General features: G+C 41.5%; 1 protein-coding gene across 5 annotated transcripts in view; it reads left to right on the top strand.

The window, feature by feature from the left end:
• Nucleotides 1-25,110, top strand: part of VPS13D (vacuolar protein sorting 13 homolog D) — a 316,308-nt gene that overhangs the window by 1,252 nt on the left and 289,946 nt on the right. For 2 of the 5 annotated variants that reach the window (XM_049107181.1, XM_049107185.1), the window contains exons 1-3: nt 7,228-7,308; nt 9,673-9,862; nt 9,963-10,043. The exons of 1 other annotated variant lie outside the window; for it this stretch is intronic. The gene's annotated coding sequence lies outside the window, so the exon portion shown is untranslated. Of the gene's footprint in view, nt 1-7,227; nt 7,309-9,672; nt 9,863-9,962; nt 10,044-13,447; nt 13,565-25,110 lie in introns of those variants that run through there. 2 more of the 5 variants (XM_049107189.1, XM_049107184.1) reach the window with 2 other exon arrangements.

Here is a 25,110-nt window from a genome sequence, read left to right as displayed (position 1 = left end):
TGTGTCCAGTGATCTCTAGCACATCCTTTGTTTTACGCAAAATAGGGCTTAAGAAGACGTTTGGAAAGAAATGAGTGTTTCATCAAATGCTGTTTATTTACCTCTTTTCACTGTCACCGACGGCGGAATGAAGATCTTGCTGCAAGTGCAAGACACTGTTGACAAATACAAATACAAATAGTCGGCCTTTCCTGGAGGTTCAGCTGAGCTTACAGGGTTGGGGCACCTACAGTCATGTTGGCTCAGTGCTTGAGCGACTGCCCTTGGCCCAGGGCGTGACCCCGGGGTCCTGGGATGGAGTCCCACGTCGGGCTCCCTGCTTGGCACCTGCTTCTCCCTCTGCCTGCGTCTCTGTCTCTCTCTCTGTGTCTCTCATGAATAAATAAATAAAATTTAAAAAAGAAAAAAAGGATCTAAAACTCTTCCAGGGCCTTGTGTTTTGGGTCTTTGTGAGGAGGTATCATTTGGGATACGTGTGTCTTCTGGCACACACATGAATCCCTGGGCTTGGGGCAGCGTGTCTGGAAAGGATCCTGAAAGCGCTGGTTCCAAGTGGGACGTGTGCCAGAGCAAATTTGGAGTGTCCAGCGTGGTGGGCTGGTGTCTGAGGTGCTTGGCTCCGAGCAGGACTTGGAACTCACCGTTCCAATTGGGATCTACACGCTAGCCAAGCGATTTCAGAACTCATTTAAACTTTCGTGTCTCAAGTTCCCTCGTGTTAACTTTTTGTAGTAGTAAAAGTAATCGGTGTATTTTTTGCGATGCTAACACACACAGTTTTCTCCTAGGTTGTAGTAATGTCGTACTGACTGTAAATACTGTAGCTGGAACCAGAGGATTTCTTGTATTTGTATTAGTAAGATAGTTCGTTATATCAGCATCATCTGGTGCCTGGGTACCTGTAATGCAGTTCCAGAACATTTAAGAACAGTGATAAACCACTGCCTCCTCCCTCTCATTTATGTTACTTTAGGAATGCTCTTGATAAACAAACTTGCAAAACTGAATTAGGGAAGGCTTAAAGAGGATCATTGCAGACTATGAAGTTCATTGAAATCTCTTAAGGCATTTTTGTCTTAATGGGTTAAGAACCCTTGACAGGGTTCTTTCTTTTCCTGTCTGTCTTTGGACAGGGTTTTTTTAACCTTGGCGCTGTTGACATTTGGGCTGGATGATTCTTTGCTGTGGGGGAGCTATCTTGTGCATCATAGGATGTTTAGCTGTTTCCATGGTCTTTATTCTCAAGATACCAATAGCAACCTCCCAAAAAATGTGTCTAGACATTGCCCAATTACACTTGGATGAGAACCTCTGAGCAGGACAGTCTAGTCCCAAGGTGAATTACTAAAGGCAGGCAGTTTAATGATCCGTTACATCAAAAAGATAGACAGCTTGGAATTATAGGTATTTTTTGGTAAATTTGTAAGTGACTGTTCCTTGTAGCTGTGTCAGAATGTAGACGTGTTGGTTTGATTCTCTGCTAACGGGGCATCTTGCAGTGCTCTTTACCCCCATCTTTTCTAAATCTGCTTTGCATTCGTCCATCTATAGGGAAGGTCAGGTAGGAGATCAGCTTAGAAAATCACCTGGTTTTTCTCTTGACTTCCTTTTTTTTCTTTCTCTTTCATAGATTCTTCTATGACCATGAGAGAGAGAAATAAAGAATGATCCATGATTTCTAAACACCTTGTCTTGAGGATATAGTCATGTTGGAAGGTCTTGTAGCCTGGGTTCTCAATACTTATCTGGGAAAATACGTCAACAACCTGAACACTGACCAGCTCTCTGTTGCGCTTCTGAAAGGCAAGTACACGTATTTCTTTTTGGTAAAGTATGCCACTGCACATGACATTTTTTTCTTTCTCTTTTTTTAAATATTTGTTTTGTTATACTAAGAATAATAAATATAATGCCCAGATGGCTTTGTACTAAATATGTGTAAAAGGAAGTATGTTCTCCCTCATGACACTGATTATTATTACAGGATAACTTAAGTATGTAGTTGTATTGCTGTAGCTTTTAGGGAACTATTAAATATTAAAAAAAAAAGACTATACTGCTGCTGATTGTGCTTTATCGCAGTTAATTTTTAGCTGTATTTTTTAAAAGATATTTATTTATTTATTTATTTATTTATTTATTTATTTATTTATTTATTTATGAGAATACACAGAGAGGAGAAAGAGAAGCAGAGACACAGGCAGGGGGAAAAGCAGGCGCCATGCAAGGAGCCCGACATGGGACTGGATCCCGGGGCTCCAGGATCAGGCCCTGGGCCAAAGGCGGGGCTAAACTGCTTGAGCCACCCAGGCTGCCCTAATTTTTTAGCTTTATGAAGCTTTATGGATGTGGCCATGATGTAATGACAGTGACATTGGCTTCAAATCCTGTTATGTTACTTATTAGCCATGTGAACAAGCCATTGAAATTCTGAGCCTCAGTTTCTTTAGAAAAAGCATGTAGTATACCTCTCCAGAGTTGCTGTAAGACTCAAATGGAGCAAATGGAATGACATTTAAAGTTTCTGTCCTGCTGCTGGTTTATAATAGACATCAAGTCAAAGTTTTAAACTATGTTACTATAGGGTCTTCAAAAGAATAACATTTGAGAGATTTTAGCCTTTATGGGCCTGTCTTTGGTAAATGCTTATACATGGTTTAATGCAGTGCAGGAAACTGGTGTGAGGTTTGGAAAACTGCTTTTTCTACCCCCTTCTTTTTTAAATTTCTCTTTATTCACAATGGAACACTCAAACAAATCTGGAGAAAGGAGATAAAGTCAGTCTGCAAGCATGTAGCATCACAGTAAGTGGAAAGGAGATCTCAAGTACGGCAGAAAGCTCACCTTCCTGGGGATATGGATTTTGGCAGGTGGCCCAGGACAGGTTAGTGGGGATGGCAGCGGCACAGATTGTGGGAGAGTCTGAGAATAGGGTGCCAGTAGCTCACTTGTCAGAAGTGTTGTTTCTAGGTTTTTCCTGACCCACCTAAAGCAGTGAAAGGATCGTGGCAGCCATAGGCTATAGGGAGCTCTGCAGTCGCCCCTCCCACTCCCTTTCATTGGAGACAGAAGTAGGCTTTTTCTTCATCTCTAGCTTCTGTCCTGACCTTTTGTCCCATCCTTAGAAGGGAGCTGCTAAGTGCAAGATGGAAGTGACCAATCTGTCAGGGAAGAGGATGTGTTCAAAGTACAAGAGTAGTGTCCAGTGTCATCTCTTTGGTCATTTACTGAAGTTCTCCTACATGCTGTGGAGCTCACTAGGTTGTACAGGACAGGTAACAGGGCCTAGAAAGAGAATTGCAAATCATAACCTTGTTTATAAAAGAGATAGCTCTTTTAAGACTAATATGGTAAGAGGATGTTTGCCGAAGAAATGAATAAAATTTGTGGTATCTGCTGTATCATGGATTCTGTACTAGTAACGGATCTCCGTTTTAGGATATCTCTCGTAATGGCAACTGTGTGTGTCTCTCTGATGCTTCAAAGTGCTTTTCTGTGCTTCCTGTTTAAAAAATATTTTCTGTGCAGAATAGAAAAATAATTTTTCTTTCATAACCGGTATTAGTGTGGTGTCCCTTCCTTATGGATTTAAATCACCCCACAATGCTTGGCTAGGAAAGTGTTGGGGCATTGCAGTTATAGTTGAAGCATATTTGGAGGCAGAGGGTACTGTATAGGAATAAGAATATTATTTCAATCCATCTGCAGATATTTAGTGTCTGAGATGCTTTGGGAGATGCCAAGGAGATGGAGACAGTGGTCAAGAGTATGAGTTTTGTAGTAGGCTATGTCTGTGTGTGTGTTTTTTTTTTTTAGAGAGAGAGAAAGTGGTGGGTGGGGGGTGTGCAAAGGGAGAGGGAGAGAGAGAATCTTAAGCAGGCTCTACAACCAGCGCAGAGCCTGACTTGGGCTCGATCTCATGACCCTGAGATCATGACCTGAGCCCAAATCAAGAGTCAGACGCTTAATTGACTGAGCTGCCCAGGTGCCAGCCAGACTGGTTTTGAATCCCATTTCCTCCATTTACCAGTAACTTGGGTAAATTACTCCAGTCCTTCATAAATTCTCAAATTCTTTCTGTAGCATCTTTCTGTAGGAGGAGAGAATATTAACTGTCTCATAAGGTTCTGCGGACTAGACACGCTAATGCGGGTCAGAGAGCTTAGAGCTGCTCGGGGTGTAGAGGGCGCCTCGGTCAGTGTTAGTTACCATCATCTGCCGTTTTCATGATCGTCAGCATGTGATTGGCTTGGGCTGGACTTCAGGGCTGGATTGGGTGCACATATGGAAAGTGATTAACAATGCAAAATAGCACACGAGTCGTGGAAGGAGAGAGAACATGTCTACGATTTTATTTGTTCCGTCTCTCAGCAGACACCACTAAGCACCTGCTTAGGGTATGGCTGTGTGTGTTACGGATAATACAAAAAGGGGGGACAGTAGAAGACCCCTCGTAACAGCTGCTCGTAACCATGAGCAAGTTACTGAAGCCTCCTCTTCACCCCTGTCCCTCTTGCCGCCTGAGATCAGAGAGGCGTGGCACAAACTCTAGTGCTGCCCCTTACTATCAGCTCTGCGCTGTTTTTTTAAAAAAAGATTGTATGTATTTATTTGACATGGTGGGGGGAGCACAAGCAGGGGGAGCTGCAGAGGGAGAGTGAGAGGGAGAAGCAGGCTCCCCACTGAGCCGGGAGCCCAGAAGGCAGATGCTTAACCGAGCCACCCAGATGCCCCAGCTCTGGTATTTAAGCATACGGCTTACCTGTGCGCCTGATTTCCCTCACCTCAGAATGGAGAAGATAATGGTATTTCCTCATATTGTTGTGAAGATCAAATGAGATGATGGACACGAAGCTCTTGGCTCCAGTAGGATCTCCCATGCTGTTCCTGTTGCCCCACATCCACCGCCGTAGGCCCTGCCCTCGGAGACCTGTTAATTCGTCGGCAGTACAAGGCAGCGTACGCTGTTGCTCTAGAGCCGCAGGCACGGTGCGCCAGGGTGCCAAGAGGGGCCGACCTTCACCCTGTTGGGAGGATGCCGGGAAGGCCATTCCGGAGGTGGTAGCGCAGGATCCTGGCAGGCGGCCCGGGGTGGGTCACCACATTCCAGGTAGAGTGAGGCTTGTGAGCACAGGCAGGAGGCAGAAAACTCGCAGGGCGTGTTTGGGATGGTTTGGGGCCAGGAGGTAGCAGCTGCCAGTGTCACGCCAGGAACTTTGAACCTTGGGCAATAGGCCTATCTTATATATGGGGCCCAGTGCTTAGGTCCCCCCACCGTTTTGTTCCTTATCCACTCTGCACCTCAGGCTGACTTTTTAAGTGACACAGGGGCGCGGGAAGGGAGTTAGTTGTCAGTGCTGACCAAAAAGCCACCAGCCTCCAGATTTACCCTGGTTCTAGGGACTCGCCTTCTTGCTCAGCTCAGCTGAGGAGTTTGTGGATAAGACATCCAGGAATAAGCCCGCACGTCATCTGCCTGGAAAGGAGCGAAGAGCACTGTACCTACTGTGGGTCCCTGGAGGGACCTTTCCCAGCAGGGTAGTTGTGGGTGCATATTTGAATGGGTGGGGAATCTGAGAGCCTTCCCTCCAGAACCGCTGAGCGCTGCTGCTGTTTTTGCCCGATTCCTTTGTTTTGGCAGCGGGGCTGCCCTCTTCTCATTGTTTCCCTGGGGTCTTCTCCTTCCTAGACCACTTCTTTTGCTCTCTGCACTTCAGCTTTAATTTTTCCTGGCATGTATTGCCTACCATTCCTTCCACTTCCCCAAGATGTACAGCAGCCAAGGAATCCCAGTGCCAGCCGCCTTTGTGACAGATTTGGGTATTGAAAAATAGGGCAAATGATTCAAATTGCAAATGATGCTCTTCAAAAGAAGAAACTATGTGCTTTCTCCTTTTAAGTCAGTTTCAAACTGTTGAGGAACATGTTTCATGTTTCCCCCTACTTATGATCATTGCTCCCCAAATGTGGAAATAGAGTTGTTTCTGGGCTCTCTGGGGTTATTAACTTCTCCTTTTGGTTCGTCTTAAGCTATGTGGGGACACATGTTCCTGCAGAAGTCTACAACGTGAGCTGGTTGCATTTGCTTAGCATCTGCCAAGCTGCTAGATCTGAATACTTTAGAAGCCAGTTACCCACAAATCTTGAACAGTCATTTAAAGGAAAAAAATAATTGTTTCTTGTATTGGTTTGTCTCTGGCTGGCTTGCCTTTCTTTTGAGTTCCTGTACCAGTTAATGGTTGCTGGGCAGTTGTCTGTACTCTCTGTTCTCAGAAATTGCCTTCGGTGGTGCAGTTTTGTAGAATGATGGCTGTCTCCTCCGCCCCTTAGGACGGGGACCCCGCCTTCTCTTCTTGTATTTCCAGTGGCCAGCACGGTGTCTGCTGCAGATTGGGGAGTGGTATATCAGTGTGTTCGCATGACTTCCACAGCGAGGAGAGGGAGAGATCCAGCCACACCCTCTCCACTATGCTTCGGCTGTTCAGGGACATCTTGTACCTCTAGGTTTCAGTCCTATAAAAGCTGGGTCTGAAAAGGACCTTCAGCGGTGGTTTGTTCTTTGCTTCTAACAGGTAATTAGGCCTGCAAGCATAGATGCAGAGAACATGTGGAGCTAGTCTTTCCAGAAGAGAGTATAATTCCCTTTGGTGACCATCTTTATTTAATTCTCATGGGCTCTCATGTTATGTGCAATATACCCATTTTGGGGGAGGGGTGGGTTGCCAGAGCTTGTTAAAATGTCAAATTTCTGTGTTCAATCCCAGAGATGTCTTGAGGGGGGTCTAGGAGCCTGCATTTCTTCCCAGGTGACTTAGATGGCAAATATTTGCCTAAACCAGGGGTCTGCAAACTGGTTAGCTGGTCAAATCCAAACTGAGAATGGCTTTTTTTTTTTTTTTTTTAAAGGCTTGTAAAAACCCAACAACACAAAACAACCAGAGAGAATATACAACAGATAGTCTAAAGCTTAAAGTATTTACTGTCTGCCTTATTATAGAGAAAGATCCTTGCCTACACCCTTCACCTGCTGGTGAGCTTCAGCTGTCAGAACGGGATGGTTCGGGAAACTAGTAAAGCTAGTGTACACAGGCTGATTGTGGGGTTACTCCTGGCTTTTTATAGCTGGGTTAAGCTGTAAGACTTCACCTTTAACTTTTAATGATTTGCATATAGTAAGTGCCTACTGCATATGTTGGGTGAACATTTCATGATGTCATTTTTATTTTTCAGGTGCTGTTGAGTTGGAAAACTTGCCCTTAAAGAAAGATGCCTTGAAAGAACTAGAATTACCATTTGAAGTCAAAGCCGGTGTGTGGAACTCTACAGGAGAGGGAGGCAGTTTTGAGTCTTATTCTGCATGGGACAGGAAAACTGAGAGCCCTTGAGTTTGGCTCTGTTTGAGCAGGAAGAGGCAGGATAGGAAATACCGAGTTTAGATCAGTCCTCAAGTTTGGCCTTTTCTATTAGGATGACCTTGGGGCAGTGGTGGGGAGGTCAGGTGTTTCCCAGACATATTGAATCAGAACTGCCAAGGAGTGTCCTTGAACCTGCATGTTTAATAAGTACCACAGGTGATTCTTACATTTCCTAATGTGTGAGAACTTCTGTCCTAGATACAGGGGGTTCTTATTTTTGGAGAGTTCATTATATTACTGAGAGATTGTTATTGAATGAAAGGTGGGCTCTGGCACAGTGTGCTTTCTGGCGGCGTGGCTTTGGGGGAGTTTCCTTGCCACTCTGTGTGTGCTTCTTAGTCTTTAAGATGAGATGATAATCATTGTACCTACATCAGAGGGTTGTGGAAAGGAATGCATGAGTTACTGCGTCAAAATTACTCGAAACAATGCCTAGCACCATAAATAGATGTTTGCAGTTACTGTAGGAGTTCTGCAGTTACTAGGTTTGGTAAGGAAACAAGAATTGTCTTGGAGTAAATTTATTCTTTGTTGGGGCTCTTGGCTTACTCAGGCAGTGGAACCCGCGACCCTTGATCTCAGGGTTGTGAGTTCGTTCCCCATGTTGGGTGTGAAGATTACTTAAAATAAAATCTTTATAAAAGTTCTTTGTTAAATGACCATGTATAAAATTAGTCCCTATTCAGACGCAGCGTCATCATTCAGTAATAGCTGTTGATGTCAGTCTTTCATTACTTTTGAGTACTTATGTTACAGTAAATGCAAGTACAGTGCAAATCAGTTGCTGGGTGAAGTAGGATAGAAATCTTGCAAAAGATTTAGGCTTCTTGAAGTCACTTCGAGTGATGGGTGAACTGCTGGAATCACAGGCAAAGGCACTGAAAATGAGAATCTGAAGAAACTGAGGAATGATGATACTGAGGGCACTTCCAAAGAGTTATTATTTGAATGTCAAAGGATTAGGAAAGGCTCTTGGAAATTGATGAAGTTTCCTAATATTTTTGCAAAAATGACCCTCTTTTACTTTTTTTTCTCCAAAAGTAAATGAAATATAACAGAGGTTATATTTTGCTGTCACCTAACTTATCAGACATGCCTCTTCCCCCAATAATTTAGGTTAGAATTACAATCGCACACTAATTATTATTAAATTGTTTGTGAGTTGGCATATCGTTGGTATGTGGTTTGAGTTATGATATAAATTATTAAATAGAAAAGACTTTCACTTTTCTAGATAAAATCCAAATTAAAATGTTTTAATTATTTGTTGCCATTTCTTAATTTATTACTGGATTACACAGTTGATCACTTGGTGTTAATATTCTCCTATCTTCAACAAATCAATCCTATTTGAATTCTAGATCTTAGAGGGTAGAAATCACTCAGAAAACATGTGTTTCTTTCAGAGGGAGCATATTAGTTGGGCCATGTGGATCTTCCAGAGATCCTTTAGGACAGTTCAGATATTCTTCTGCGTTATTCCTTAGTGGTAACTTGCCTCTTATTAATTGAATTTAAAGAAGACCTGTGTCCTAGGAGACTGCTAAATATGGTAGCATTTGGGAAATCAGTCTGAGTTCTCATGAAGAATCAGGATTCTTTCTCGATAGAGTGCCACTGTAGCATTTTAACCACAGTTCGGTTGGTGTGTTCAAGACTGGATATACTGTGAGTAACTGCCAAGAAGTGCTTCTCAACCAGCCCAGTAATAATGAACAAGAAATGAGTTTCATGCTCATGGGCTTGTGCAGGTGCTGTGGGGAGAAAAGACAAGGAAGTTTAAGAGGTAGTTCACTTGGGGAAGAAGGACTTTGCAGAAGCGAGGTGTTGCATTTGATAGGGTTAAATTGGGCTTTTCTTTTTTAAGATTTTATTAGAAACAGAGATAGCAACAGATAGCACAAGTGGGGAGGAGAGGGAGAAGCAGGCTCCCTGGTAAGCAGAGAGCCCAACTTGGGGCTCGATCCCAGGACCGGACCCTGAGATCGTGACCTAAGCCGAAGGCAGGCACTTAACCAACTGAGCCATCCAGGCGCCCCCACTTTGGGCTTTCCATGTACTTTATTGTGCCTCGTTCTTACAGATCTCAGCCTACAGCTTTCTGTTTCCCATGTATGAGAACCTGCTGCCTGTTTTCTTAGATTAAAAAATAAATGGTAAAAATACTCATGCTCCTTATAGAAAACTAAAAGGATGCAGAAAACCAGTAAGAAGTAAAAATGTGGATGGATACTTGACAAGACTTTGCTTTTCCCAGGCTTAATTGGGAAGGTAACTCTTCAGATTCCCTTTATCGCCCCCACGTGGATCCTTGGGTGATCTCCATCTCCAGCCTTCACTTAATTGGAGCCCCTGAAAAGCTAGAGGATTTCGATGATGAGAAGGAGAAACTCTTGGAGAGGGAGCGCAAGAAGGCTCTGCTTCAAGCCCTGGAGGACAGATGGAAGGTGAGGCGCACCCCGTCGGCCACCAGACCCAGACCAGCCACGGTGAGACATGAAGTGAGCAGAGCACTGGATCTGCTAACACCAGCTCTTTCCTTTGCAGAATGAACGCCAGCGGAAGGGGGAGTCCTACTGGTATTCAGTTACCGCCTCTGTAGTTACGAGAATTGTGGAGAATATTGAAGTAAGTCCTCCTGACTTTTTTATAAAGTATAAACATGACAGGGACTTCTCCAGCTTAACTGTGTCTTGCTTCTCGGTACCATGTTTCTTGTAGGTTCAACTGAAATGATGTTCTGAGCCATGGCTGACTGCTCAGGTCAGCTCTTACAGGCTGCGCCAAAGGAAAACCTGAAAAGCAAGTCTCCAGCCCTGGGCAGACATGGGTTTTTCTTGCTTCAGCTTGTGTCAGTAGGAGTTTTCCTTTCACTCACATTTTGCTTTGTTTTTGAATGTTGGACTCACTTGCCGAAAGGATGTGCCTCCTTAGAAGCCAGGTCACCTAAACCTTTGTGACTGATCATTTCGGGGCAAATCACTTCACTTCTCGGTCTTGGTTTCTTCATCTGTAGAACGAGAGAGGTTGAATACACAGTTTCTAGTTGATTCCATAGTGAATTGCGGACAGCCCACGGAGATGTTTAATCTCCTACTGATGGATCTGGTGGTGGTTTGATGAGTTACAGTGTCAGGGCTGGTGGCCACGGTTTCTACTTTACTTACAGTTTTGTTTTCCTCCTCAAAACTAGACCAGGGTCTGCTCTCGTTTTCACAAATGCCCTAAGAGTAAGCCCATACATAGCACCTCTGGGGTTTTCTTGCAATGCCAACGTGACACAGGCCAAATGGTTTCAAGGTATACTACTTCCCCTCAAACTGTCGGAGGTTGTTGGTTTCATAACTGTCATGAGATTGACAGAGAGATTGGTACATTTGAGGTGAGCGCTTTGAATTCTGTTTTAGACAGTTGTATTTTTTTAGCTGTCATTTATTTTAAATAATTCATCATTATTTTTACTAATAGCTTGAACTAACTGAGATTTAGTTCATATCCCATGAAGTTCACACTTTTAATGTATACATTCTAGTGTTTTTTCTTTTTAATTTTTAAAAAAGTTTTTATTTATTTTGAGAGAGAGAGAGAGAGAGCGCGCGCACAAGTGGGGGAGAGGCAGAAAGAGAGGGAGAAGTAGACTCCCTGGTGAGCAGGGAGCCCAGTGAGGGTCTTGATCTTAGGTGAATCATGACCTGAGCCAAAGGTAGATACCTAACCCACTAAGCCACCCAGGTGAGGCGGCTCCACTCTAGTGTTTTTTTTTTTTTAAGATTTTATTTATTTATTCATGAGAGACACAGTGAGAGAGAGGCAGAGACACAGGCAGAGGGAGAAGCAGGCTCCATGCAGGGAGCCCGATGTGGGACTCGATCCTGGGACCCCGGGGTCACACCCTGGGTCAAAGGTAGGCACTAAACCACTGAGCCACCCAGGGATCCCCTCACTCTAGTGTTTTTTTCAGTGTGTTTACAAAGTGCCTAGATTACAGTCCCTAATGGCAGACCACTTTCATTACCCCCAAAAGAAACTGCATCCCCACTTATAGCCACACCCTTTCCTCCGCTCCCTCTAGCCCCATGCAACCACTGAACTACTTCTCTTATGGAAACTGCCTATTTTGGACATTTCCTATCCATGTGGTCGTACACCATGTGGCCTTTTGTGTCTGGCTTCTCGCACTTAGCATGCTTTCAAGGTTCGTCCATATTGTGGCATATTCTGGGACTTGATTCCTTTTTATGACTGAATAGTGTATTCCATCAAAGATACAGATTGTCAGAGATAAAGTTGAATGTTAGTTACAGTGGTAGAAACAGATTTTATTCAATAACTTTTTTTTTTTTTCCCAATAACTGTTGACAAAAGTGGAAAGAACAGAGCTCTACTCCAGTTTGCACAGGGGTGACAGGGAGAGGCAGGGGATCCGTGTGGGGGAGGGCTCAGGTGAAAAATGACCCAGGGTCAGTGTCCATGTGATAAGATCAGCTGTATCTGCTAGCTGGGCTTCTGTGCTCCGAGAGACAGAGACTGAGATTGAGACTGGTCTTGTCCTTCCTGGTGATGACATTTCAGAGGAATGGTTTTCAAGTCCTTGATTGTAGGAGATACATACATATCTCATAGAGACAGAGAAAGGATTCACAATTGTAAGCTGTCTTTGGTACATGCTCTAAGAAAGGGAGGTCAGGGACCTAATGTCAGGCGTTGGCTGGAACAAACAGCCCTGAGCTTTTCCAGACAGGAACTCAGAATGAGGCTGGAATGTCCCAGGGACACAGCCTTAGGCTTGCTAGAAGCTGTGTTAACATGTGCTCAGATCTCTCTGCCTAGGAGGTTGAATGGACTATCCATACTGAGAGGTTTTGCGGTTTTCGGGATATACTACATTTGTTTATCTGCCTATCAGTTGATGGACATTTGGGCTGTTTCCACTTTTCGCCTGTTACAAATAATGCTGCTGTAAACATTCATGTATATGGTTTTGTGTGAATATATGTTTTCAGTTCTCTTGAGTATATACCTGGGAGTGGAATTGCTAGAGTCATCTGGTAACTGTGTTTAATTTTATGAGGAACCGGCAAACTGTTTTCCAAAGAGGCTGCACTGTTTTACAGTTTCACCATTGATGTGGGAACATTTTAACTTCTCTGCAACCTCATCCACCCTTGTTACTGTCTGTCTTGTGAGGATGACCACACTAGCGGGTGTGAGGTGCTAAGTTGCTGTGGTTTTGATTTGCATTTCCTTAATGGCTAATGTTGGACATCTTTCCACATACTTAAGGCCACTTGTATATCTTTTTGTTTTTGTTTGTTTGTTTTTAAATTTTTATTTATCTACGATAGTCACACAGAGAGAGAGAGAGGCAGAGACACAGGCAGAGGGAGAAGCAGGCTCCATGCACCGGGAGCCTGACGTGGGATTCGATCCCGGATCTCCGGGATCGCACCCTGGGCCAAAGGCAGGCGCCAAACCGCTGCGCCACCCAGGGATCCCGACTTTATCCACTTTAATAAGTTCTGTCACCTCTCTGAATTCAACATCATTCAATACAAAAGTCCACACGTTATTGCAGAATCTGTTTGTATTTAGAGAGCCCCTGAAATTGACTGTTCCTAACCCTCTGCGCCAATGCTGAATTATAGCTTTATCAAACTGAAGGAGAACTTTAAGGGCAAGTTGGGGGGGTGATCTGTTGAGATTGTATGAGCTCATCAAGGCTCTCTTGGAGACTGTTTCCCAAAGTGGTATTTCTATATAACTGATATGTCATGGCTTAGGAGGAAGAAATTGTTTTTCTTATTCAGGCTTGCATTGATGTCCTGTGGGGAAGGTGCTTCCCGCCGCAGAGCGGACTGAAGCCGAGCGGACCGAAGCGGAGCGGCCAGCGGCCCAGCAGGAAGCACCCACTTCCCGACCGCCTCTTCGGCCGCCACAGGACTACTGTGGCTTATTTAAATGCTCAAGGGCAGTTTGACGTCTACCTGTAGCACATGTCTAAATGCATTTTCCTTTTGTTCTCCCCTTTGCAGTTAAAAATTCAAGATGTTCATTTGCGCTTCGAAGATGGTATTACTAATCCGTCCCATCCTTTTGCGTTCGGCATCTGTATTAAGAATGTGTCCATGCAGAATGCTGTGAATGAACCTGTGAGTATGCACTGTGCTTGCAAGCTAGGAAAGCACTGATTCTGGGGAATTTGGGGCTCTGCCTTTGGTCATTGCATGTTCTGTAAAGGAGATCGCATTCTTTCTTACCACGTTCTTTGGTGGGAATGTATATTTCTTGCTGTGTCAACAGATTAATGTGCCGGAATAGGGAAGTGGCCCATTTTCTCTGATGTTTTGTTATTTCACTCAGAACCACATTAACATTTAAGGTCTTTTTCATTTTATGCACAAGGAAACTGAGTCACAGAAAAGATTTCAGCTTTGATTTTCTTCTCATGCTATGTGTACTACTGGGGTAGGCTTCTGTTTCCTAGAATTGGTGTGCCCTGGCAATATTGGTTGATGCCTTCACGTCTTGAACCCCATTCTCCACCTCTCTTCTGACCTTCTCGTTCGTGGTCTTTACCTATGGGACATCTCTGTGGTGTTTTAGGCTTGTCACAAGCAAAATTATCCCCTTTGTTTCACTGGCCCATTTTGCTTCCCTGAAACCAAATTTTTCCCTTTATTCTCTAACAAGTTACCGAATGTTACAACGAATAAAACTAACATCCTTTGAGCTGTTTTCTGTGCCAGCCACTGTTGTGCTTACATGATTTATCTCATTGAATTCTCAGTACTTTTTACCACCACTGTTAGCCTCATATTGCACACAGCTAAGGACGCTAAGGTTACAGAGTGATGGAATGGTGGAACCAGGTCTTGAGCCCACATGGACCAGTTGCAGAGTAGGGGTTTGCAAACTGCACTGTAGAGCAAAATCTCCCCTACCCCCGTTTTTGTCTGTAAAGAATTACTGGATCATGGTCACAGTCATCATTTACATATGCTTCAAGGCTGCTTTTGTGCCCCAGAGGGCAGAGTTGAGTAGTTAAAACAGAAACTGTGATCCACAAAGCCGTCATATGTACTTCCTGGACTTTTTCAGAAAAAGTTTGCCACCCTTGCTCTGGAGCATGTGTCCTTACCGTTACACTTATCTCCACAAGCCTGTGCTCATCCTTTTGCTTCATATTCCTTAACCTCAATATCCAGCCGCTCACAGCATCTGGCCAGTTTCCTTGCAAAATGTCTCAAATATGTCTCTTCCTGTCATCCTCGGTGCAAGCCTTACTTCAGTATCCTGTAATGGCCTGGGCTAATAAACATGCTGTTCCACGACCTTGCTTCCATCCCAGGCCATTGTTTCTTTCTAAACCAATGCTTCCCACTGTCTTCCACATCATGGCACACATAGGAAAAGTATATTATTTGGACAGGACCCTGGGGCAAATGCATGTGACTGCTGAGGGCTGGAGGTGGTTAAGCCCGGTATTTTTTCTTTTTTTTTTTTTTAAAGATTTTATTTATTCATGAGACACACACAGAGAGAGGCAGAGACATAGGTAGAGGGAGAAGCAGGCTCCATGCAGGGAGCCTGATGTGGGACTCGATCCTGGGACTCCAGGATCACACCCTGGGCTGAAGGCAGGCACTAAACCGCTAAGCTACCCAGGGATCCCAAGCCTGATATTTTTAAATGTAACTTGAGCGTATAAATTTGCTCATTTCCTGATACACTCATGTCTCTTTTTCTCTAGCACACCAGGGTGGGAAGCTTTACTTTGCACTATTGCCAGAGTTCTGTTTCTAAAACACATACTTGCCCCTGGTGGCATGCCTTCCTCACAATCCTGGTGGCTCCATGTCCCTTCAAGTATGAAGTCCAAACTCCTTAGTATGGCATAAACTTTCTTTGCTAGTGTATTAGTTTCCTCGGGCTGCCTTAACAAATTACCACAAACTAAATGACTTGAAATGACAGAAATTTATTCTCTTTAGTTCTGGAAGCCTGAAATCGGAATCAAGGTGTTTGTGGGGCTAGTTTTATCTGGAGGCTCTGAGGAAGAACAACTATGACTCCCCTTTATTAGCACTGTAGGACAATTTGCTTTAAATGATGTGAATATATCACTTTCAGAAAAAAATTTAAAACAGTTTGAGTGATGTATAATGATAAACCAATGCTATGATTTTCATGGACTATTATTGTTTTCTACTGATTGCTGTGAATGTAACCATTCCAAAACCCAGTGCCTTAAAGCAAAGATTTTATTTCGTGATTCTGGGGTTGGCTGGAGTCAGTTGGACAGTTGTTTGTTCAATATTGTTTGACGGAGGCAGTCATGTAATCACATCCCCCTGGAGCGATTGGCTGGGAGCCTAGTCTTCCTCTATGTGGCTTGAAGATGCCTTCTTAGAGTCTAGCAGGATAGTTTGGATTTCTTTGGCATCCTGGCTTAGATCTAAGACAGGATATTCTGAGAGACCTGTCCCAGCGTGCAGCACTTACCGAGACCTCTGCTTAGCACGCTTGCCAACCTCATTGACCAGAGTAAAGTCCATGGCCAAACCAAGTCGTGTGGGTAAGTGCCAGTATATAATATGACGTGGTTGGTTCATGGGGCCACCATGTAACAAAATAGCACCTTATAGATTTTGCCTCAGTCTAACATGTTTTATCTTCTCCACCAGGATTAAAGTTAAACTTACTTAATGAGACTTAAACTCAATCTTTGATTTATATGAATATTCTTTAGAGTTGGCATAATTTAAAGGATACCACATTCCGATTCCCTTCATAATTAATTATAACATTAGGCAGGCCATAAGCTTGGAGGAGCTCAGCGAGAGGCAACATGAAAGCCACTAAAAATCTTTCTAGAACCACTAATGACCCAAGGCTTAAAGTAAAAAGTTCACTTTTCCATTGATCATTTGTTATTCCTCTTGTTTGGTGTTAAGGTATGTCTCTTATTTTCTTTGATTTTTGTATTAGAAACCATTTTTATAACACTCTGTCTTTTTAACTTGCAATCTATATACAGTTCCAGAAAATTTGAGGAATAGTGGGCTAATAGTAGGAATAACTAATATTATCAGACATTAATTACATGCCAGGACTTTGCCAGATAGAAAATTCAATATCAAAATTATTATCCTTGCTTCCCCCATACATTTCTTCTTTGTTTTTTTCCTTTTATACTTTATTTTCTCCCTCTTCTTTCCCTTGTTATTGTTATTATTTTCATGATCAAATAAAACACCTTAAAATAATTTGATTTTTTATAAAGTCTCTTTAATGTCAGTTGTCATATTGAGCTGTCCTTGTCAGTGGCAATTATAACCCTCCACCTAACATGACTATTAAAAAATGACGAAAGCACTTTGCTAATATAAGATGTTCCATAAACACTTTTTCCCAGTAGTCTACAACCCATTAAATGGAATTTGATCTGGCATAATTGCTATTTCAAGCATCTTTGAGCCATCATAAATTTGGATGCCTTCCTTGCTTTCTGGGTTTCAAATTCCCCAAGTGTTCTTTATTGAAATCCAGTATTCATTCCAAAGTATATTACACTGAATTCAAGTTAACTGAGAATAGGAGCCAGAAGGGCCCTGTTGCCTCAGTCCTTCTTATATTAATGAAAGATTAGATCCAGGGAGATCACATTTGGTTAGATTATTTTCTCTCTCAGTTGTGATGCTACTTCTGCACTAAACTTTAGGAGACTTCTTTATCTATAATTTACACAGTGAAGAGTGAAGGTGATAATAATTTCAATACACATCAGAATAACAAGTTCATTTAAACTAATCAACATGACTAAGCTCATTTCACATCAAAGGAGATAATGACTGATTTTTAAAGACTAGCCTATAAATGGATACATGACAATCTTTAGCAATTTATTTATTCAAGTTAAAATATGTGATATCTTAAGTAACCTAATTTTTGCTCCAGTCTTATTATCTTTCATTAAAAAAAAGTTCCATATCAATTTTGCAACCAGATTTGCAATGTCAAAAACTAAAAACCAGCATGGATGTTGACTCTGTAAATTGATTCGGGGTACAGAACAATGGAAAAAGGAACTCAAAGTTGGAATTAAACCAAAACCAAAGGATAATGACATATAAATAATCTGTAGCAAAGATTTTCCTCGTATTCTGTGTTGCTAGTGCTTGAGTCAGAGCAGTCTTTAAGGTTTATGGATATTTCTGGTAATCACTAAGCAAACACTCTTGCCCAGTATTTCTCACAGTGTATTCTGTGGAACCACAGCCCACAATTACTCCATGGAGAATAAAGGTTTTCTGTCACATAGAGTTCCTATCCTAGCACTGCACACGGCAGTCCACTCTTGTAACTGTCAACAACATTAGACATTGGCAAATCTGAGAACTCTTGCCTTAAAAGACTTCTGTTTATTAGTTGATCCTGTTTCCTATTTTATTTGTCTGTGAAACTTATTTTCTTTCTTCTTCCCTCCCCACCCCCAATAATCAGTGACTGTCTTCAGAATTAATACCCCGGCTACACTTCAGGAATCCTGCTTGTATAGATGATTTTAAGTCTCAAAGCTATAAAAGTTATTAATGTTTCAAGAATATTCTCAAGATTTACTTACTTAGAAGTAGCAGAGTCCAGATTTTAGTGAATTGGGTGAGAATAAATTGAAAACAAACGACATAACACGCTTTGAGAAACTGGCAGTATCTCTAACACTGAACATATCCCACACCGTGTCCCAGCTTTCCGTTCTACTCTGTCAGAATATACACATGTATGTTCAAAGAACAGAAATGGGCATGGCAGCTCCGTTCTTAATAGTTTCAAACTGGAAATAAAACAAATATCCATCAACAAAAGAATGAAAAATAAATTGTGAAATATCTATACAATAGAATAGTACATAGCAGTGAGAACAATGAAGTACTACTACTTCCAAACATATGAAAAACCTAAAACAAAATTCTAGGCAAAACAAACTGGACACAGAGAATATATACTGTATAAATCCATTTGATAGTTTAAAATTGAAAAAGGACAAAAGTAACCAATGGTGATAGAAATCACAGTAGTGATTTGGGCAGGGTGTCCTGACTAGGAAGGGTCAAGAGGAGACTTCTGAGGTTCTGATAGAATCCTGTGTCTTCATTTGGGTGTTTGCTTTGTGAAAATTCATCAGATTGAACATTTAATGATTATGTAATTTTCTATATGCACACAAATCATAAAGCAATTTTAAATGAATTAAAGTTTAAATAGATCATCTTTATAGTGTTATCAGAATGATTAATTTTATATATTTCTTTCCTTTTTACCCTCAATTTTTTAATACACATGATATTGAACATGACTTAAATTAAATCTACCCTAAAAGTCTTATTTTCCATATGCCGAGATAGTTCACATGTATTTTAGAGCTAACAATAACTTGCCATTGGTGTGTGGGTGTGCCTGTATGTGTATGTGTATAATGAATTCATGTACTATATGGGAATAAGTGATAGAGTTTATTTGGCCATTCATTTGTTCATTTAGTGATTGTTCTAGGCCCTGGAAATATATGTGTGAACAGAACAGAGTCAGTCCCAGATCTTATGGGGCTTGCGTTTTAGGCAAGCGAGAGAAGTGAAACCCTGTATAGATAAATGATGAAACAAACAAAAACAATAAAATGTTGGGTAGGGTTAAGTGATATTAAGAAAATAAAAGAGTAAGATGATGGTGTGTGTGTGTGTGTGTGTGTGTGTGTGTGTGTGTGTGTGTGGTTTTAAGAGATCACTTTCTATGGTCTAAGTACCTGGTTTGGGAGACCTCTCTGATATGGAGATATCTGAGTAGAGTCCTGAAAGAAGTGTGGGAGTTACCAGACCCATATCTAGAGGAAGATAAATTTAGACAGCAAAAACAGCAAAGTGGAAGGCTTGAGGATAGAGCATGTGCTGTTGGTTCCAGAAAGCAGCAAGCAAAACAAGGTGGCTGGGGCAAGAAGAGGGGAGAATGGGAGCAGACATGGCTCCCTGGAGTGAGAAGGGAGGCCTTTGGAGGGTTGGGTCAGAGGAGTGACATAATCTGACCCACTGTGTACAACGGGTCACTCTTGCTTCTGTGTGGAGACAAACTGGGCAGTGGGGACAAGAGTGGAAGTAGGGTGACTGGTGAGAAATCCTCTGGTAACCTGGAGGGTGGGTGTGCAATAGGGGAGAAGTGGTCATATTCAGGATCTATTTCAAAGGTAAATGACAGAATTGGTAATATACTGATAGAGGTATATGAGGAAAAAAGCAATCAAAAGATGGCCTGTGTTTGGGGCCTGATGGAGTACTTTACATGGATTATAGTTATTACTTAGTGAAGGAAACACTGCAATATGCAGGTTGTGGAGTGGAGCGTGGAGAATCAAGTGCTCGGTCTGGGACCCGCTAGCTTGAACCTGACAGCTGATGTATGAATCTGGAGTTCAGAGGACAGGTTGGAGCTGGGGATATAAATTTGAAAGTTGTTACATTCTAGATGGCATTTAAAGCTGTGAGACTGAATGAGATCATATAGGAAATGAGTGTAAAGAAATGAAGGAGCCTGAGAACCAATCCTTGGGGACCTTAAACACTTAGAGTTTGAGAAGATAAAAGGAAGCAGAAAAAGTGATTGAAAAGCAGTAATGAATAAAGGAAGAGAACCAGGACTGTAGCGCTTATAGATGTTTTGGTAACCAGAACAAGGGGAACTATATTGTAATGGTGTGGACAAAAGCCTGATGGAGTAGGTTTTGACATGATCCGAAGAAAAGAACTGGAGACAACTGGTATGAACTTCTCTTAAGAGGTTTTATTCTAAGAGAAGTAGAGAATTGAGTATTTGCTAGAGAGAGGTGTGGGTTGGAAGTAGGACTTTTTAAAATGATGGCAGACATTCTGAGATATGTGAATATGGCTGAAATGGTGCAGTAAAGCAGTAGAACTGATTCTGTAAAGAAAACTAGAGGCACTTGGTGGGGTGATGCTCTGAGGTTGGAAGAAGAAGAAGGAAGGTGGGTGTCAGGGACATCTACAAAATGTTTACTCTTACAAATGAACATAAACCTAATTAAAGATTGATTTTCTGCAATTACTTTTCCTTTAAACCTAAGTGACTTATTGGATAATTGATGCATAAGCTACCAATTAAACTAGAAATTTCTGTGAAGAGGGAAAAATGTAAGCAACTCATTTGGCATGCATTGTGGTTGGTTTCTATTGATGGACTGTTTGTTGTTACTGAGACTTTTCCCCCTTTCTTCTCAGCTTTTGAGAGAGAGAAAGAGAGAGAGAGGAACACAAGGGGAGAAGGGACAGAGAGCAAGAGAATCTCAAGCAGACTCCACACTGAACACAGAGCCCAATGTGGGGCTCGATCTCATGACCCTGAGATCATGACCTGAGCCAAAATCAAGAGTGGGATGCTTAATCACCTGAGCCACTCAGGCACCCCTACTGAGACTGTCAAGTCATTTGGACAACGTGGCTGTACCTCTTTCTGTGTAGCATTCACTCATTACCTAGAATAAAACAATTCCATTGGCATTTTGATATTCAAAGAGTCTGTTTGATATTTCACTCTTCTGAGATGGTAAATAAAAGGGGACATAGAAGAACAATGCAGAAAATAAAAACTTGATAGGGTTGTCTATCAATTCTGAATTTACTTTTTCAAAGGAGCAAATTATTTGAAATGCCGGAATAAAGGAGGGTAGTGGAAAAACCTTTTTTTTGTAACTACATGTTTTCTCATTTTATATCAATTTTATTTCAGTAGTATTAACTGTATGTTTCATATTACGTCAAACTTCTTCAATTCATCTTGTAAAAGGAGAAGTGGCCTCAGAACAATAGTTGGTTACTTTCCATATCTAACACAAGAAACCTATGACAGAAGTAGCATTAAATCTCAGCCTTGGGGTTCAGTCATTACACCTTATTTTAAGCTTCTTTTGCTTGACTGCATAAATTTTTCTAGGCCCTGATGTTGCAAATAGTAGACTCATGTATGATTGATTATCAATGAAAAAAACTTTTAAAATCAACTGTGTCATTTAAATTATCAAAAAGATGGTGAAGATATGTTATCTGAAACTTCTCATTAAAGTCTTCAGGTGTTCCAGTGCGGTATTATATATTGCGTGGATTCTGTTATATATAGCTTGCTAATTTGGGAGTCTCCTCTCTCCTGACCTCTAGGTGTACCTACAGGAACAAATCCCTTCATAATTATCCTCCTTTTATCTACTCTGGCTGTTGATAATAGTACTCTCCTTTCTGTCATCCTGACTGGAAAACCTTGTTAGTTTTCTCTCACCTGTGAAACTACCATTACTAGGTTAGGATCAATCTTGTTTAGACTTTTCACACCTTTATGTCATTTAGCTCCCATGCCTTTTCTCCCACTCTGGAGCAAAAAAAAAAGAAAAAGAAAAGAACAAAGTCAGGACAGGATCCATCCTGTCCTCTGTGATATTCCAGCGCTTTCTCTCCATTCTCTCTTCACCTTGTATGCCCAAAAACATTGGTCTTCACCCTTCACCACTTCCAGAACATGCTCTCAACTTTCCTACCTCCAAGCCTTTGCTCACAGAACCACAAGTGGGACATCAAAGGACAATTCCTACTGATTTCATCAGGGGACTCCTCCCACATCTCTGACTTTCTAAATGTTCCTTATCCTTGAAGGGCCATCACGTGTCAGCTCACTCTCAGCCTGATGTCCCATCCTGGAATCACCTCCCTTGCCGGGTGTTCTCAGCACTGCCCAAAAGCACTATCCTCATTTTACAGATAGCTAAACCAAGGCTCCGGGAGGTGTAATGATCTGGCTGTGCCGAGAGCTAATATTGGCAGCCCGGGATGCCAAAGCCATACTGTTTTAGGGCACTCAGCTGCTTCCTAAATGTTTTTGACTGAATGAAAAAGTAAACTAATTTGTCATTCAATTTTTCTTAATGCAAAATTGAGTAGTACTAAATGGTGCTTCTCTGTCACTAACAGTCTTGCAGGACTAGGAAAAAAGTAGATTGTTAGTGACATCAGCTGAAAAAATGAGAAAATATGAGGAATTTCTGAAAGAAGGCCAACAGTAAGGCCGTGTTGTCTGTGACAAGAAAATAGACTGAAAAACAGATGTTTAAATCTTTCTGCTAAATGTTTTTGATGCAGTGTAAGAAAATAAACATCTGGAAATAACCTGAAGATAGCTATTAAGAACGTAGTGTGGGCACCTATTTTGGGAGCTCTTACGTTATTAATTTTTCATTTAGCGATTACACCAATACTGCAGGTTAAGTATTGCCACAACCATTTTATGCTTGAAGAAGGGGGCCAAAGGCTTGAGGTAACTTGCCCTGGGTTAGTATTAGCATTATAATTGGAACTCCAAGATAACGACAGCAGTCTGTGCTGTCACTGATTTAACTGAATGGTAAAAATTGTGTAGACAAAGGATAACATATTTTGAGTTGTGTTTTGAGTTGTGTTCCCTTACAAAAGTGGAGATAGCCTTAGGGCTTTTAATGACAATAAGGACCATTATTCCTAATTGCTTATATTAAAATCCCATATCAAAGGATATTGTTTACTTCAAAGAACTGAAAAAAGTGAGCCAGATTCCTTTTATAAATGAAACTGTATCAGCATTAAAGTTGTTAAATAACTGCATCCTTAGGCAGACTTAAAGTTCTTGTCATCATCACAAAACTTCCAAGTATTTAGTTGTTCTAATGTAAGTTGATCCAGAGCAAAACTTTCCCCTTATATTTTAATACATGTGAAATGTAAGATGTTGATTTTCAGAATTGATTCAGGCCCATAGATTAATAGGGTTAATTCCTATAATATTGAAATATTGGGCAGAGTGAAAACAAAGCTAGTCTTTTTTTTTTTAAAGATTGATTGATTGATTTTGGGAGAGAGACTGTGTGAGCAGGTGTAGGGCAGAGGGAGAGGGAGAGAGAGAATCTTCAGCAGATCACGCACTGAGAACAGAGCCCCCAACGCAGGCCAAGATGTCATGACCCTGAGATCGTGCCCCTGAGATCATGACCTGAGACAAACCAAGAGTTGGATGCTCAACTGACTGAGCCACCCAGCCGCCACAACAGAGCTAGTTTTCCTGAGCTTATGTCTCTTCTTAGAAGAGCGTCTGGTTAGAATGACCAGCAAGTATGCAGTGTCCTTCTGCAGCAACTCAGCCCAACTCCCCTGGCTTATGTATAGCATATTTGGTGGTGATCTTTTAGAGGTAATATATCTCCGTATCTACAAAATTTGACAAAATTTGTAGTTTCCTTTTATATCAGATTATGTTCTGCTAATTTAAATGTTGCCAATTAAAAAAAAAAACCTCACCACGTTTAACATATTACTTTGACATGTAATTTCAACCCCAAGTGCTATGAATTAAATTGAATTTGTGTCTTATAGACTTAGACTTGTTTGCAGTCTCAAGTACTGTATTTGTGGTGAGAAACCGTGGATTTAATGCACTACTGCTTACTATTTTAACTATAATCTTGGTCATTGTATCAAGTTTACACACTTTCTTTCCAGTGACTACATCTGTGGAGATCAGATTGACATGGGCATGGGTAGTTTGATTTGAAAGGTGTGACCTGAAAAGGAATGTGGCATTTTGTCTTTAGAGGGCACTTACTACTTCTACCAACAGAATTTATCACAGCTTTTAGAGTTGCCTCTAAGAAAAGCCATCTGCCGGGACTTAAAACATGGCCGTGGATGGCTGAGGTCATATGGCACCAAGTTAATTTTTATTCAAGTCCTCAGCTCTGGCTCATTTCCTGACTCTCTTGAGTGGCTCTAGTTTATCGTTTTTCATGCTCCTAGTTTTTCAAAACTCATAATCCTAGAATCAACGTTGCTTTGCATCATAAACCTAATGGCCAAATCTTGAGGAGACTCCACTAATTGTCACAGTGGCCAGGCTCAGGGAGGTGTGTGATCCCCGTGGCTTCGAGAGCTTGAACAGAGCGTGGATGGTCTCCTGGCGAGTCCCTTAGAACCCAAATGAAATTTCTCCCTAAACTAGTAATTGTCTTGCATGCTTAGCAATTATCTTTGAACTTTTCCTCAAGTATATATGAAAACTGTGTATTATACTCCCCATCCTCTTGCCAGGATGTCTTAACAGGACATTTTGACTTTAAATACAACTAAAAACATTCCTACCAAATTCTAATAATTGCACATATTTGCAGACTCTCTCATTTTCTTGCCCACAGTCTTAATACACTACTACATATTGTCAGCAGGTAAACATTCTGGCAAGAAATTCTAAACAAATGATCATTGGAAAAAAAAAAAACAAAACTTACCGAAAAGAGAGCTGGAGGAAAGTGGGTGTATTTTCAGATGCAATTCTGATGATTCTAAACTTTACTTTAGAGCTGCTAAAACAGAAAACTGAAAAGCAAAATTTGGTAGCAGAAGCCTGGAGGCATTATAAATTCTAAGAATCCCTTCTAGGGGAGTGGTTAGGACCGATAAGTTCATAGAAGTGCTCTTTGAACAACAAAATCTTTCTTCAAAAGCTCTCTCTGACCTTACATCCCATTATTGCTCAGGACATTATTGTGTAATGGATCAACACTTATTTGTTTATGATTATCAGATTCAGGTGACAGTGAAATTATCCTGAAAGAATATAT

Source organism: Canis lupus, chromosome 2 (genome assembly GCF_003254725.2).
Source record: "Canis lupus dingo isolate Sandy chromosome 2, ASM325472v2, whole genome shotgun sequence".
Lineage (NCBI taxonomy): Eukaryota > Metazoa > Chordata > Mammalia > Carnivora > Canidae > Canis > Canis lupus.
The sequence above is the reverse complement of the archived record's forward strand: the minus strand, read 5'-3'. Positions and strand labels throughout refer to the sequence as shown.